The 16,026-nt window shown below is 49.2% G+C and overlaps 1 protein-coding gene across 4 annotated transcripts in view; it reads left to right on the top strand.

Moving 5' to 3' along the window:
* The first annotated feature begins 5,623 nt into the window (after positions 1–5,623).
* Positions 5,624–16,026, top strand: part of SLC6A4 (solute carrier family 6 member 4) — a 35,047-nt gene continuing 24,644 nt past the window's right edge. For 2 of the 4 annotated variants that reach the window (XM_036837723.1, XM_036837721.1), the window contains exon 1: positions 5,754–6,031. The gene's annotated coding sequence lies outside the window, so the exon portion shown is untranslated. Of the gene's footprint in view, positions 6,032–8,856; positions 9,109–16,026 lie in introns of those variants that run through there. The other 2 variants (XM_036837720.1, XM_036837722.1) reach the window with 2 other exon arrangements.

Raw genomic sequence — 16,026 nt, 5'->3', positions numbered from 1 at the left:
CACCGCAGTGAGAAGCCTGCGCACCACAACAAAGAGTAGCCCCCGCTCACCGCAACTAGAGAAAAGCCCTCGTGCAGCAACGAAGACCCAACGCAGCCAAAGGAAAAAAAAAAAGTTTATACATAGATCCGAAGTGGGCTTCCCGATAACTTGCTGAGTAGGGACAATTAGAATGAGAACAAAGCCCCCGTGGATCTTCATATTTCAGTGCTTAACAGAAAGGTCTAGCTTTCCTGGTGACTGGCGTAAGGGGAGTAGAAGAGAGGGGGAAACCCTCAAAAGTTTACTCCACTTTTTTCACTGCTTGCACGTTTCTTGCTTCAAATCAGCCCAGCAGAGTGAGAATCCCAGCAACTTTGGACTCAGGCAGACGGCTTGGCTGAGCTGCTTGGAGCCGTGTAAGCAGGGACAAGTCACCAAACCTCTCTGAGCCTCAGTCTCCATACCATCTTTATTGAAAAGCATTTTGAAATGTATTAAATAGGAAAAGTCACAGCTTGAAAAGGAGAACTATATTTTAAATAACACTTACAGGAAAATATAGCCAAAGGGTTGAAAAGACTGCATATTACCCATATGTGGTAGGAAAAGAACAAAAGAGGCTGCAGATAATGTGCCTGGGAGATAGAGGCTCAGTGAGTGGGAGCCGTTGGTAATAACCAGTTCTCACAGAGCTTCTCCAGTGTGTCCATTGTGTGAGGCCCTCTGGGGCTTAAAGCAATTCCCTGCTCTCCAGAAACGTGCCATGTAGTTGGGAAAACAAGATGTATATACACGAGCCGGTTGCAAAAGTAGATGACTTGTCTGAAGTTTTCCAGTAAATATCATAATAGTTAGGAAAGGGCTTGAAGTTGGAGAAGGAAAAGAAAAGCTGACCGGTTTTAAACTAACTTCTGACCACAGTGACCACAGACATCAAGGATGAGGGTGATCAGTTTTCCAAGAAGAGACTAAGGGAAAATCTCCCTGTATGCAGAGGCCCAAGTTATCTTGAAGTTCCTGGAGGAGAAGAGCTAAAGAGAGGGTGAGTGTTTTGTAATCTTGAGCAGGCCAAGAAAGCGGGGAGTGGGGCGGAGGGGAGAGGAATGACTTCAGGGGCTGGAAGCAGAGGACTTGGGTTCTAAAAATAGCCCTGTCCCTCTTGATCGGATCCTGAGCAAAGCCCTGGATGTCACCTCTTGGCTCACAGCATCCTTGTTAGAAAATTAGAGAAAATATTTGCCTCCTTCCTAAGGGAACAAAAGAAAATTACAGTGGTCCTGAGTAATTTGGCCCCGTTTAGGAAGGAAACATGTGTGCACTGCGTGAAGTGGAGCTGAGAATCTTCCAGGCTTTTCCCTTGCTTTGCCACAAGCTTGGGGCCCTTACAACATCTTCCTGTGTTCTTTCTTTCCCCTCTCTTTTTTTCTTTCTTTCTTCCTTCCTTCCTTTTTTTTTTTCTTTAAACTTTTATAAATGTTTTAAAATGTTGCTTTTCTGAAAAGGTTTTATAAAAATATTACCTACACATGGCAAATAATTAAGTAGTACAGAAGGGAATACAGTGAAAAAGCAGGGTTCCTTTCTACTTTTAATGTCCCTTCCCTCCAAGGCACTTGTGATTCCCAGTTTCTTCTACATACTTAAATCGATTTCAATACGCAGAGAAAACCGCCTCACTCCTTTCACTGCTGGCTGTTTCTCCATTGTCAGATATGCCACGGTTTACTCACCAGTCCCAAGGGCACTGGTTCTTAGGACACTTTAAGTCTGCTAAGAGTGAAAGGCATTTTCCTAGTTGTTCATTGCCAGTTCTTGTTTATGGGGCCTGCTGTGTGCAGACACAGTGCTGGATATTGAGACGTGGAGAGAGGCAGAGCCCCTTCCCTTGGGAACTCAGAGCCTAGCGGAGGAGGTGGGCATTTAGGAGACATCTGAGGGCTCTCACAGGTCTGTGCGTGCACAGGGCTGGGGTCCCGCCCTGGTACTCTGTGCTTCTCCCAGCTGCGACTTCTCAGCCAAGGTGGAAGGTAAAAACAGCTGCCCTCCAGAATGTGGCCCTAGCTAAGGTGTTTAGAGTCAGGGGAGGGAATCCTGTAGCAAGGAAGTAAAAACCAAAAACCTTAGTTCAAAAATATCATAGAAAGAGCATGGGGAAGTCACAATACCTGTAAAATCTGGGGGAACAGGGTTTGTTTAGCAAAGGCAGTAGGCTCATAAGGAATGGGAGAGAGGGGGCCAGGAAAAGGTGACCAAAGACACAAGTCATCTACTTCCAAATGTTTTCTGCCTTCCTCGGGGCAATTCCTCTCCCACACCCCCTGCATGTCATGTTCCTGGCACTCCTGAAAGGGCTTTTCATCTCCTCCCCTTGGCCTTGCTTCATCTGGATCAGAGACAGTCTCCCACGGGGGGCTCCTACGTAGATCTCTGTGGGCATGAGCCCAGGGTTCACAGTGGCAGCGAATCCTGCCCTGGAGGTGCTGTACCCCTCACATGGTTGACCGTGGTCCCCATCACCAAAACTATGCCACGTCCCAGGAGAAACAAGGGGGTCCTGTGAGACACTCTAAAGACTGGAGTACTGAGAAAGAGCCCACAAGAAGGGGTGGGTGGGCCTTGTCTTCCATGATTGTGATTTACACCGTGTGTCCCAGCCTGGCTCCACAGGGGAACAGTTGCTGGGCCTTGAGACGCGCAGGAAGTGGGTCTCCTTGGTGGCGGTGTCTGTGTGTGGTGAGGGAGAGACAGCTGGGGAGAGGATGGAAATACTTAAACGTGCTCTTTACCTGTCAAAGCGAGACTGTTTATTCTGCAGCCTCATAGCAGACCGGAGGCCCCGCTATTTCTGATCTAGAGCTAGTGGAACAAAGAGAAAGTACTGCTGAACCATGATCGCCCAGGTTCACGGCATCATTGACAGATGCACCGTTTTCCCCAGACACCAGCCGCCGAGCCCCACAGGTTCTGCTTTGGTGTCTGACTCCCGTCTCTTCCCTGTGTGTGCTGGGGCCTGCCTGCCTCACACCTGCTTCACACCTGCACTCACGGTCTAAGGAACCCGTCTGCTTCCTCTAGGCCATGTCAATCCTCCCCGGGAACATTGCTTTCGTCAACGCCTCTCCTGCTCAGGGCTCCCAAATGCCTTCCATGCTCAGCACAGCCCTTCTCCCTGACCCCCAAGGGCAGAGGGTGTGTCCTCCTCGGGACCTGGCGTGGAGCAGGTGCTCAGTCGTGAAGGAGCTTTGATGGAGGCGGACAGCTGGGAAGGGTACAGGGCTGCCCTCTCTTGGGCGGTGGATGATGTCTGTCCACTCACCCCGATCGGGAGGCGAGGAAGGGCGGTCGAGGCAGCCCCCACCCCCCGGCAGTGGGACCAGGTGCCGGAACTAAGGAGCTCCACCAGGGAGGGAGTCCGGATGCTGGAGAAAGACAGGGCAGATGTGGCAACGAGCATGGGAAGCAAGACAGGGAAGACTTCGCTTTGGGAGGAGAGAGGCTGGATTTGTTGAGGGGAAGGCGGGCAGCTGAGGCCAACTGGTCTCTGTGGGATGACACCCACAGGGACAAGAAGAAGCAAAAGCACGTGTGTAGAGAGGATGGACCGTGTGCAATAGATCTGTGTGGACTGCGCCAGGGAGGCGGTGAGCAACAGGGAAAGGTCCAGTCTGGGTAAGCCCCATGTCTTTTTCTGATAGCACCCCTCAGCCAGGGAGCGAGTGGGGAGAAGACTGGCCTGGGGCGGCCCAAGGCCGAGGAGGGAGGGTGGGGTCTCCCTCGGGTGGAGAGGGCCCTGAGGTTACTGCACACACCAGCCCCTTCCCTCCCTGCAGCTGGGCGGTGCCCGCCATCCTTGTGATCCCTATTTTACACACGAAGGAGCTGAAGGCCGCACCGGCTGAGATGAAGGGATTCACCTTGTGTGGGAACAAACCCCCACGGACAGCACAGGGGCAGAGCTGGGATTTAACCCAGGTCTGTGGGAGTCCCACTCTCTAGGCCAGCACCACCCCCCCAAAACAGCAGTTCTGAGAGGGGCCGGGGTGGCTGGGCAGGAATGGGTATTAGGTCCTCGAAAGAAGGCCAGGAGTGTTCAACAGGTTCATGAGACTCTGGAATGGTGTTAAAAAGTCATGTTGAGGGGACTTCCCTGGCGGTCCAGTGGTTAAGGCTTCGCCTTCCGCTGCAGGGGGTGCGGGTTCGATCCCTGGTCGGGGAGCTAAGATCCCACATGCTGCATGGCCGAAAAACCAAAACATAAAACAGAAGCAATATTGTAACAAATTCAATAAAGACTTTAAAAATGGTCCACATCAAAAAAAAAAAAATCTAAAAAAAAAGTCACGTTGACCCAATGTGGAGGACAGACTGGGTGGAGAGACAAGAGCCTTAGCCAAGGGCTGGAGTCACCCACTGCCCCCAGTCCCCTCCTCAGAACCACACCTTACACTTGTGTAGTCCCTGTTCACACAGTGCTCACACATTGTGTTCATCTGAAGGGAGGCGCTGCCTAATGTGGACCCTGTCACCCCGGGATTTGGCCACGGGATGAAATGCGCAAGATTGACCGGGAATCGCCAGCCAGCTCACCAGAGCAGCCCGGCGCTTTCTGAAGCCCGTCCCACTTTCCTTGCAATCGCCACCCTGACATCTAGGTGGCGCCAAAACCTCAAACTGATTCCTCCCAGGTTGGGGCACCGCCCACGCCCGGGAACGGAGTCGTTCCAACTCAGTCCCTGCAGAATACAGCTCAACTCCGCTGGCTGCCAGCTCAGCTTTCTGGGTTCCGTTCCGTCCAAGTACAGGGGGCTGCAAACTTGCAATTGTTGTTTCTGTTCTGCCTTCTACTTGGCTGGGACCCTGCCCTCCTCTAGGGAGAAGTAGGTGGGTCAGCCCTCACCCCCCCATCTCAGCTTCAGGGACATCCCAGAGCAAGTACTGCATCTGTTCTTTTCAAATGTAAAAAATAATTTTACTGAAAATATAATAACATTAAGTTCACTTTTAAACTTAATTTAAAAAAAATTATCGAAGCAATGTATTCACATGGTTCAACACAATAGGCTCCTGTTGACCCTCTTCAGATAATTAAAATATTGTTAACAATTCACCCACTCGCGCAGCACCACAGGCATATACTACGTTTTCCAGATCACCACCCACTGTTTTGATACTGCTTTTAACTGTATCTGGTTAACAAAACGGGAAAGAATACTTCATTCATTCATTCCTTCTGCAAGTATTTACTGTGAGCCATTAGGCTGGGCTTTATTGGAGTCACCGGGGAGGGCGAGGAATTAAACAAGGTCCCTTCTGGCTGAGCTCACCTCCCAGCGGCAGAGTCGGACGGAGAGCCGGGGGCTAAGTCCCAGGAAGGAAAATAGGGCAGGATGCGGGGTGAGGGTGATGGGGGGGGTGTCAGTGGTCAAGAGAGATCCTTCTGAGAAAGTGACATTGAGCCGAAAACTAAATAAAATTTTGGGAGCAATTTGCTGGGGGAGGAACTACACCTGTGGGTTGTGGAGCAGCTCCTCCCCCGCAAGCTTAACGAGCACGAGGGTCAGGATTCTTAGCTCCTCTCGGCCTGCTGCCCGCCCCTCACCGCCCCCGGCTCCCTCTCTTCCCAGGGCGCTGCCCCTTCCGGGGAGCGAGTGTGTGAGTGCGCGCGTGTGTGTGTGTCAGTGTGTGTGTTGGGGCGAAGGGGTCCTTCCCCTCCCCGGGCCCCGGCTCCCCCTCCACTCCCACCCCCAGCGGCCCCTCCCCGGTGAGCGCGCCCACACCCCCATCCCCCATCCTTCCCCCTCCCCAGGAGGAACGCAGAGCCGCAGCCGCGGGGAAACGTAAAGTTTCTGCGGCTCAAAAGTGACGCACAAATTCTTTAAGAGCTCTTTGGCGGCGGATATCTAGAGATCAGACCATGTGAGGGGCCGAGAGTACAAATACGGCCGCGCGGGCGCCGGCGCCGGCACAGGCAGCGGCGCCCCGGTGCCTCGAGGGCGCGAGGGTCGCCCGCCTCGGAAGCCCCGGACCGGCCTCCGCGAACTCCCAGCAGGTGGGTCCGCTTTCCTTACGGCTTCTAATGCCCACTTCTCTCCCTAACTTCATCCCGCCCGGCCTCTCCGGGCACCGGCGCGGGGGCTCTGGGCAGGGTGGGCGCGCGCGGAATCGGCCGCGGGGACAAGGGGACGCGGGCGGGCGACCGGCTTGGAGCGCTCCTTCGTCCCCGGCTGCCCGGCTTCGGGTGGCCCAGTAGCCCAGGAAAGCCCTTCAGGACGGTCCTGCGGTCGGGAGGAAAAGTTGCTTTACTTTCAGCCCATGGCTTCTGTTTGCTCTTCACTGACGGCCATCGCGTGCAGGGGGCTGTGTGCAGGCGTCTCTGGTGGGAGAGTCCTGGTGGACGCAAATGCCCAAATACCTAGAGAAATCTCTGAATGACACCTAAGTGGGACGAGTCTCCGTGCGCTTGGGTAGCTTTCCCTGGCAGAGCCGATGCATGCTCAGTCATTCAGAATTTATGTGAAACCCAAAACTCCAGCGAGCTGTTTTACGTGGTTGAAGTGTGTAACCATCAGTTGCTTGAAAAATGTGTACATTGAAATTTGCTTTTGAAAAGGCTCTCTGGAGCTAAAGAACACTAAGAAGCACATTTCTTTTTGCCCTGGGTCTTCTGAATAATGAATTTCTTTTTCAGTTGGGGTTCTAAAGAATTTCAGAGGGGTGGAATTTCTAAGAGTCAGACATTACAAAGGCTTGTGTGTATGTATTTTTATGATCAATTTTGTCCAGAAAAATGAACCAGGTCAATGGATTATTTATGAGCCTGCTAGCTCTCATCAGAGTAAGACAAGATCAAATATTTAATGTGTTTTGCCTTCAGTTACATAGGAAAAATGTCTAAGAAAGCAACATTGGGATTTGTGTTTAATGAAGTGGAGGGCGCCATGGCACATGGCTGTTTGGGTTTTGGGAGTGGAGGGAAACACACAGCTTTGACTCTGTCCCGTTGCTTGCTTTTGTGTGAAGCCACTGGTGCTCAAAGGTTCAGATTTTCCTACCGCAGACTCGGGTTGGGGTGGCCGCTTCCAGCGTGGATGAGATGCAGGTTCTTATGGGGTTTGTGCAAGCTGTTTTGGGCACGGGTTCTCCTTTTTTTTCACTGAACCTGAGTAAGAGCAGGTTGCAACTGCTTCACAATTAATCAAAAGTCCCCTCAACACTCGGGTGATCCATCTAGGACATTTCAGAGATGTGACACCAGCACAGATATTCAAACCCATCTCTTTTAGTCTCCTTGCTTAAAAATATTTATACTAGGGGTGGGCGGTGGGGACGGGATAACATTGCAGTTTTAATGGAATCAGCAAAACCTCAGAAATTCCTCTTTGGGGAATTCTTAGAGTTGTCTGAGCATTTTGATGAAACTCGGAGAGGCATGTCAAAGAGTCACAAATGGGTGAGGTGACCGTGGAATGGGGTGCTTGGCTGGAGGGGGTTGTCTCTTATGGCAGGCTTGCAGAAACATCCTGGATGTGTCCCCCTCCAAAGAGAAATGCAGGTAATTCCAGACATTAAGCCAGTAAATGGCAATTCTTCTCCTTCATACTCCTCGAATGGTATAATTTGGGAGAATAAAGGCAGGGTTGCCTGAAGAAGTTTTATTTTAATTTGGCTTAATGAATCAACAGGATATGGTCATGACTTGACTTTTTAAATAAAGATGCCTGGATGGCCAGAGGGAAAATTATGCAGTCATGTTTCTGTCAGTTTAAGAAGGTACCTCAGACCTTAATTATTCCCCGTCACAGATCAGCTCCTCTGGGTCTCGAGGTCCTCAGCTCTAAGCGAGGGGTGGGGGGCCCTGCCTAACATGATGTCCGCGTCCCCTCCACTCACTCTGTGACTGTGAGCCTAGCCTCTCTGCTTTAAGCAAACACGAGTTGAAATGATGGTGCAAAATGCCTGGGGGCCAGGACTCTCTACCCAGATGTTTCCGTCAGATTAGGGTCCTCTGGGGACCCCCGGCTTTCCCTCTAAGGCAGAGGCTTTGCGCACTGACATGCACAAGTTAAGTCCTGCACCTCAACCCTGTCCAGCTGACAGGAGCCTGAGTTCCTAGACTCCTCGAATCCCCTTTGCAAACTGCCCGGGGTGTGGGGTAGGAGAAGCAGCCCCCAGACTGTAGAGATTTGGGCGGGGCTGGTTTTCTTTGCAGTCACTGAGCTGTTGCCAGTGGGCTGCTCTCCACTGAGGTTGGTGTTGTTCCACGGGACAGGCTTGGGAGTGGAGTCAAAGGTCTGATAAAGCGTCCCGTTTCTCCGTTCCTCAGGCAAGCGTTGCCGACTCACCTGCTCCTGTGGGGAATCCCATTTCTGGGCTTAACCGGGCCAAATAGCACCCTAAGGAAAGGGAACTGCCATCTTTCTAGGAGGGAAAGATGGAAAATAGACCCAGGTGGAAAATAGATGAAACGTAGCATTTTAAAGAACCCTGGCAGAAATGACTTACCCTGGTCAGAGGGTGACCTGCTTTTCTAGGGTGGGCACGAGGCCCAACGTCAGCCAGCACAGCCCCCCATTTCTAGGTAGAGCTCAGCGAACTGACGTGGGTCCACATGCAGAAATGATCTCTGAGTAAAGGCTCTGTGCAGGGGGCACTTCCTCCTGCCTGACCTTTGTCAGCTGTCAGCACCTGGGAAGATGAAGGCTCACTTACTGAACATCAACATTTTTGTAAACCACGTGTTTTCCCAGCCGGGTGTCTAATGGGGTGACGAAACGAGTGGAGATAAGGCCTGTGCGAGCAGAGGAAGTCCGGCTGCCTTATTTTGCTCTTTCCTTTGGCTCCCCTGGAACCTGGCAGCAGCTCCCTTGCTGCCACCCCAGCCCGGGACCAAGGGCACTTGATAGTGGGTATGTAAGCCCTAGGCTTTCTAAAAGCCAGGACAGGATAGTTCTCCATTAACCCCCAAAACTCCTGGACTGCAGAGTGAGGGATGAACCCCAGCGACGTGGAGACACGGAGGTGGTGTCCCAGGGCCAGCTCGACTGCCAGGGTCCCCAGGCACTGGCAAGTGGCATGGGGAAGGTCTTCTGGAATCCTGAGGTCCAGTTCTTCGTGTCATTATTTGAGGTAGGAAGGGAAGAGGTAGGGGCTGTGACGAGGCCGGTGGCAGACGTGGGAGAGCCACCTGTGTGCCCTGGGCGAATCCAGAGCCGGAGCCTGGTAGGTGGGCTCAGTGAGAGGGAGCCAGTCAGCGGGCCTTTGCCTTCTCATGTTATCGTGTGGTCTTTCGGGGCATATTCAAGGAAAAAGAAGATGGTATTTCCTTTGCTATGGAGCTGCTGCACGAAAATAAGATAAACTGATTTTTTTCCCTCTAACTAAGGGATTCCCTAGAATTAGGGAAGGGCAGAGCTGGAAGGGGCCTCTCTGGGGAGCTGCTCCGAGTCCTCCGTGGCTTGTTGAAGTTCCCCCACAGCCCCGAGTTCCAGGCCAGGCCTCGAACTTGAGTCTCCTGCGCATCTGTTTTTTTCTCTCCGCTGGGTGTGTTGTTTTAAACGCTAAATTAGCTGGCTCTTTTCCTTGTTTCAGAGGAGAGGAGCTGGGGCAGGAAGGAAAGGGGAGGGAAGAGACGGGGAGAGAGGAGATATGCTATTCCAGGCAGCAGGGAGGTTTGACTGACTGGAGGGGTTTCCCAGCTCGTCCAAGGGCTAGAATTATTTTTCTCCCCCCAATTTTAATTTTATGATTTAAAAAAATTTTTTATTGGAGTATAGTTGACTTACAATGTTGTGTTAGTTTCAGGTGTACAGCAAAGTGAGTCAGTTATACATACACATATATCCAGTCTTTTGTTTTTAGATTCTTTTCCCATGTAGGCCATTACAGAGTATTGAGTAGAGTTCCCTGTGCTCTACCTTAGGTCCTTATTAGTTATCTCTTTTATATATAGTAGTGTGTATATGTCAATCCCAATCTCCCAATTTATCCCTCCCTCCTTTACCCCCTGGTAATCATAAGTTTTTGTTTTTTTAATAACATCTTTATTGGAGTATAATTGCTTTACAGTGTTGTATTAGTTTCTGCTGTATAACAATGTGGATTGCTATATATATACATATAACCCCATATCCCTTCCCTCTTGCATCTCCCTCCCACCCTCCCTATCCCACCCCTCGACCATACCACCCTGAATGCGCCCGATCCCATCTCCCCCCAGTTTTTAATTTTGAAATATTTCAACTGAAAAGTTGGCGAAGTGGCCCAGCGAAGCTTCACCAGTTGTTAACATTTTGCCACATTTGGGCCTGAGCTTTCTCTCTAATTAGACACATATCTAATTTTTACACATGTTAACATATCTATAACTTGATACATTATGTATAATATGATATAACTAATGTAATAATGATACTATATATATGTACATATATATAATTTTGTTGTTGAACCTGTGAGAATTTGCAGATATCCAAATACTTCACCCCTGGATACTTTAGCTCGTGTCTCCTAAGAACAGGGACATCCTCCTACATGACCAGAGCCCCATAATTATCACATTTGGAAAACTTAACATTGATAAAATATTTTATAAAATACACAGCCCATATTCAGATTTCCCTCACTATCTCAGTGATGTCCGTTTTAGCTCAGAGGGTTACGTTTTGAGACCATCAGATCCTAGGGATGGGAAGTTACCTCGTGCCCTCATGTCAGTGCATCTGAGAACTAGATCAATTCTGTGTAATGATGAACTGATTTTTCATGAATGTTCCCGAACCATGTGGGTGTGACACATTGTAAAGCACATTTCAGAACTTGACCTAAGAGCATAGGCACCTTTGAGCAACGTTACCCAAGTCACAAACAGCTTGTGGCTGCAGAGGTGGCCCCCATCCCCCGCCCTACTCCGCTGCTGGACCCCATCTCTCCCCTCATTTAGTTCTCCCCCTCCCTGCCCCACCCAGAGAAATGGGCCTGGTTCCCCCTTCCTTTCCTCTTCACTCACATTGTATCTAATTCCACTTCGAGTCCCTTTCTCCTTCCCTTCTCATCCCTTTCTCCTCCCCTTCTCTCTTCCACCAGCTGCCACTGGTAAATCTGCCCTCATTTCATAACACCCTCTCCCTGGGGCTGGTTTTCTCTCTCTCCCGTCTCTCCCTCTCTTGGCTTCCGTTGTGGGTCTAATCATGTCTGTTTCACAAAGAAGTAGTCTTAGTAATATACCTGTGTTAAGGAAAAGAAAAATCTGTGTTTAGAAATGCTCCCATGTTTTTTTAAATCTTGATTTCTATTTATTGCATAAATTTCATTATAACAATAAAAGAGTATTTAGAAGGTGTAAGTGATACTCCTCGTTCTTTTTTTTCCTTTCTTTTTTTAAAGGAAACTAACTTTTTTTTAATGATTTTTTTTTTTAATTTATTTTTTGGCTGCGTTGGGTCTTCGTTGCTGTGCAGGCCTTCTCTAGTTGTGGGGAGCAGGGGCAACTCTACTCTTCGTTGCGATGCGTGGGCTTCTCATTGCGGTGGCGTCTCCTGTTGCAGAGCACAGGCTCTAGGCACACGGGCTTCAGTAGTTGTGGCACATGGGCTCAGTAGTTGTGGCTCGCGGCTCTAGAGCGCAGGCTCAGTAGTTGTGGCGCACGGACTTAGTTGCTCCACGGCATGTGGTATCTTCCCAGACCAGGTTTCAAACCCTTGTCCCCTGCATTGGCAGGCGGATTCTTAACCACTGCACCACCAGGGAAGCCCGGTACTCCTCATTCTGCCTAATCTAACACATCACCTGTTCGAGTTTCCCAAGCCTATTTCCTGGCCTTGTCCATGTTGAAACAGAGTGAAGGCAGTTTTGTTTTCTGCAAAAAGTTGTAAATTGTGTAGTTAAATGTAATAAGGGATCTGTGTCCTCAACTTCTAAAGGCACCTCCACAGATTCTATACACAAGCCTCTCTACCTCCTTATCCTTCTCTCCTTAAATTTAGTTTTCCTCAGGAACCAGGAAGAATGTTAAAATAAACAACTTCTAATCAGTTTAATTGTCACCTCCCACCGCCTTTTGTAGTACTTAACAATGCTGTGTTCTACAGCTTGCATGTTAGGTGTTTTTGTATTTTAAGGTTAAACTAGGATTTTGTAAACTAGGTTAGGAAGTTAACCACCATTTACAACATTTCTTTCTGTAGGTAGAAAATATATTGCAAGTTCCAAACAAACAACTCACAAATGAATGTTTGGAACACAGACCTTTGACAGGCATGCCTGCTGGTACTTGTTTCAAAGTCTAAAAGCACAACCTGGGCTCTACTTTAATCCTAGACATGTCAGTCTTTTCCAATCCAGAGTTCATTAAAATTATTGTTGTGACAGTCCTCCCTCGGCCCCCGAGATGCACAGCAGATCTTCCTAATGGGTGAGGAGGGAGGAGGGGCAGCCCCCTGAGATTGGGACCCCGGGAAGAAAGAGTAGAGCCTCACCTGAGGCTTACACCTGCCAGCATGGCAGCTGTGGTTCCCTGGGTCCCGTGCCCAGGAAACCTGAAATAGACCCTCTGTGCTGGGAGCTGTGCAGTGCACACACCGGTCAGCAAGTATTTGAGTACAGAATGTATGAGCCATGGCCCCTGCTTCCAGGGGGATGCAAATCAACTAGACATAAAAGGATAACTAATGATACTTGAAAATCAGTGAGGAATGACAAATGAGTAGAGAGAGATCATCTTGGGCTGGGGTGGTGAGAGAAAGCTACATGGCGGGGGTGGATAGAAACTTAAGCCATGCCTGGAGGATGCAGGATGATTAGAGGGAGAGAAGGGGCAGGGTGGAGATGTACTGGGCATGCTCAGTGGCCCACCTGCCCCTAGTAACCTGGGGTACTTGTTAACAATGCAGCACCCACATGGATCTCTTTATTAGAATCTCCGAGAGAGCAGCCCAGGAATCTGCTGTTTACAAGTTTCCCAGTGACTCCAAGCCACTGATTGAGAGGAACAAGCAAGAACCAGTGAGGGCCCATGGAAGGGGATGGAGGCTGTAGCTTCTGGCTCAAGTGGCCCACTTGTGCTGTGGGCTACGAATCACTTAGCCTTGTGGGCCCCAGTTTCTCGGACTGGGGTGAGGAGTAGAAAAGCAGCATGGGTTGCATATATGTGGTGGCTTAGTGGCCATCAACTCACTGTCATTTATTGATGCTTTCCATGTGCTAGACAATGAGTTAAGTGTTTGTCATACGTTTATTTAATTTCCACAACAACCTTTAGGAAGCAGGAATTTTAAGGGTCTGCTGTCACACATGGGGAAAGGGAAGCTCAGAGAGGTTAAGCAACCTGCCCAAAGTCACACAGCCAGTAAGTGATGGGTCTGGGGTTCCAGTGCAGATCTGTGCAACAGGAGAGCCACGGATTGTGGACACACAAGGACTGTTAAAAATGATGCCTCAGGAAGGTAGTTAGTCTAGGTTTTCCTGTTCATGTTCACTACAGCAGGGCTATTTATGCCTATCTATGCCAGATCCACTTCTTTTTATTAAAGTCAAAATAAATAATCCATTGTACTTTTGCCCAGCCTCTGGAGTGATCTCAACCCCAGCACAAATGGCTAATCCTCTAAATTTTACACCCTGTGTGGTGAGAAGCTCGAAGCTATCCTCCTCCAGGGAAAGTTCTGGATGGAGACCCTTTTCCTTTCTCATGGTAACTGACCCAAATGGCCCTGAGGATTATAGCCTATTTAATTCCTCTCCAAAAAATTAAACTGTCTCATACAAGGCACTCTTTGGATAAGGAGATGGCTGTGATAGTGGAGTTCATTTCTGTCCCTTACGTCCAAAAAACAAGGAGATTTTCTCTACTCTCTCTGTTCAGATCATGAAGTCTCTATTTTGTTTGAAAGGCGAGTAGGAGTCCCATGGCTTATGACCCTCAGAGAACTCAACGGTCCCTTCAACAGGTACAAATACAAGCCACCATTTTTGCACTGTGAAGACATGAGCCAGAAGCAGCGAAAATCCAGGGTCCTGTGACAGAAGCTGTGCAATAGCAACAAAAGGAAGACCTTTAAAACCCAAGGGCAACTTGGAAGCTAAAAATGCAAGGTATCTGAACATGCTGCGTCAAGTCAGCGGAAATCTTGGTTTACAACAGGTTGTGTGGCAGCACTTGGAAGCAGCACCAGCCTCTCCCTTTTTCTGCATGCTGGTGTTTTCCTCCCAGTCATATTTTGGCCTTGTACCATAAACTTCATGAAGGCAGGACTGAGCCTGCCTTGTCTGCAAGAGCCTAGCACATAGTAGGCAGACAGTATGTGTCTGCTGAATTAGTGCCAATCCGTGGCAGAGGGCCAGGTTCAGTGTTTACTGCATTACAGGCACCAGGACTCTGTAACTCCTATCATCCTTGGTGTCTTGGGAACTTTAGACTCCCTCTGAATAGAGAGTGCCAATTACCACTTGGGTATATGACCTATAATTAATCTTATCTCAGTGGTAAACCCATAATTCATGTTGGTTTTGGGGGGGTTTTCTTTTTTGGTTTTTGTGGGGTTTTTTTTGAAAATGAAAATTGAGTGTCCTGAGAAATGAACTCACTTTGATATGGACACATGAAGTCAAAGTACAAAATGTCTATAGTGTTTCTGCTTAGGATGTGCTGAGGCATCAAACAGACAAGAGGGTCACGGGCATTTCCAAAGGGCTGGGTGGTTTCATGACTAATCACTGTAATTACATGCTTGTTCAGATACTGGTTCCCCTGGCTACAGAGACCAAGTTTGTGGAAAGAGGAATGGAGATTTGATCAGGAGAAGTTTAAGTAGAAACAATCCTTTTTACTGGGGGGTGGGGGGGAGATGGAGTGAATTAGCCCACTCCCTGGACTAATACGAGCATTCTGTCAAGTGCATCACTGCTCGGCCCCTCGTGTGCGGACCCCTGGGGGATGAGGCTCCTGCGTGTCAAGCTGTCATCCTACCATGGAGCTGGGTGACGTGCATGGCCCCACCCACAGCTGGTCACCTGCTCAGCCCAGGAAAATGGCATACATTCAAGGTGCACAGGGAGGCTTCTGGGGCTGTTTCTGGCCACGGAGAAACTCAAGTCTGCATGGAAGAGGACACAGCTGTAATATTGGACTCATTTGCAGTCTCTCTACCCAGCAGGATAAAAATACCTTTTAAAAAAGAAAGCTTTCAAGACAACATTCTTAGAAAGCAACCTTCTTAACATCTCTTCCTTCTATATTCCTGGGCCAGCTTGCTCTCAACTATTGCTATCTGCTGGTCTCAGTAGGAAAAGCTGGTCAGTGCTCTGTAGAATCAGGAAAATGGGAAAGGAGTCTGGATCCACAGGCAGCATCCTGCAGGCAGAAGGGAACCCAGGCCCGGCCATCTGCTCCTGGATGACAGATTAGTCTTTGGGAGGAGCTTTCTTCTAATAGGCAGAGGAGTGATTTGAAGAAAAGGAGACGTGCATCTCCTGCCTGTTCGGTGGCTTCGTGTGGCTGTAACTTATCTATTTGTACCCCGGGTTCTATGATTGGGGCAGGAGCCCAATAAGAGAAACCCAGAAAGCACAGCTGGATGGAGAGAGACCAGCCTCAGGGGAGAGGCAACCTGAAGTCATGATTGGGCTAAAGGACCCTCTGAACAGGTTTTCTTATGACTTGGGCTATTTCAGCTGTTGATGAATTTTTTTTTTTTTTTAATGCTGAGGGATATTTTAGGAAACAAGACCTTTTGTAATGCTCAGCAAAAATAGTCTGGTGTATTATTCTTCTAGGAGTTGCTTATAACAATTGCCGAGAAATCAAGATCAAATACCTTGGGGGCTGAACCTCTGAGAACCCTGAAGAACATACATTGCCCAACCAAAGTTCACCAGCCCACACACATTTTTCAACTTCCTGCAGAGTGCCCCAAGGGAGGAAGTAAATGAAATCTAGAAAAATTCACACGACTCTTGCAGCAGGAGGGTGACGGAGCCACTGTATGGCTAAACGTTTATTCCCCCGCCAATGTATTCTTCAGAGATGGGTGATGTTTCCCTTCTAGAGAC

This window comes from Balaenoptera musculus, chromosome 20, assembly GCF_009873245.2.
Source record: "Balaenoptera musculus isolate JJ_BM4_2016_0621 chromosome 20, mBalMus1.pri.v3, whole genome shotgun sequence".
NCBI lineage: Eukaryota > Metazoa > Chordata > Mammalia > Artiodactyla > Balaenopteridae > Balaenoptera > Balaenoptera musculus.
Note: the sequence above shows the minus strand (reverse complement) of the source record. Positions and strands in the feature narration are given on the sequence as shown.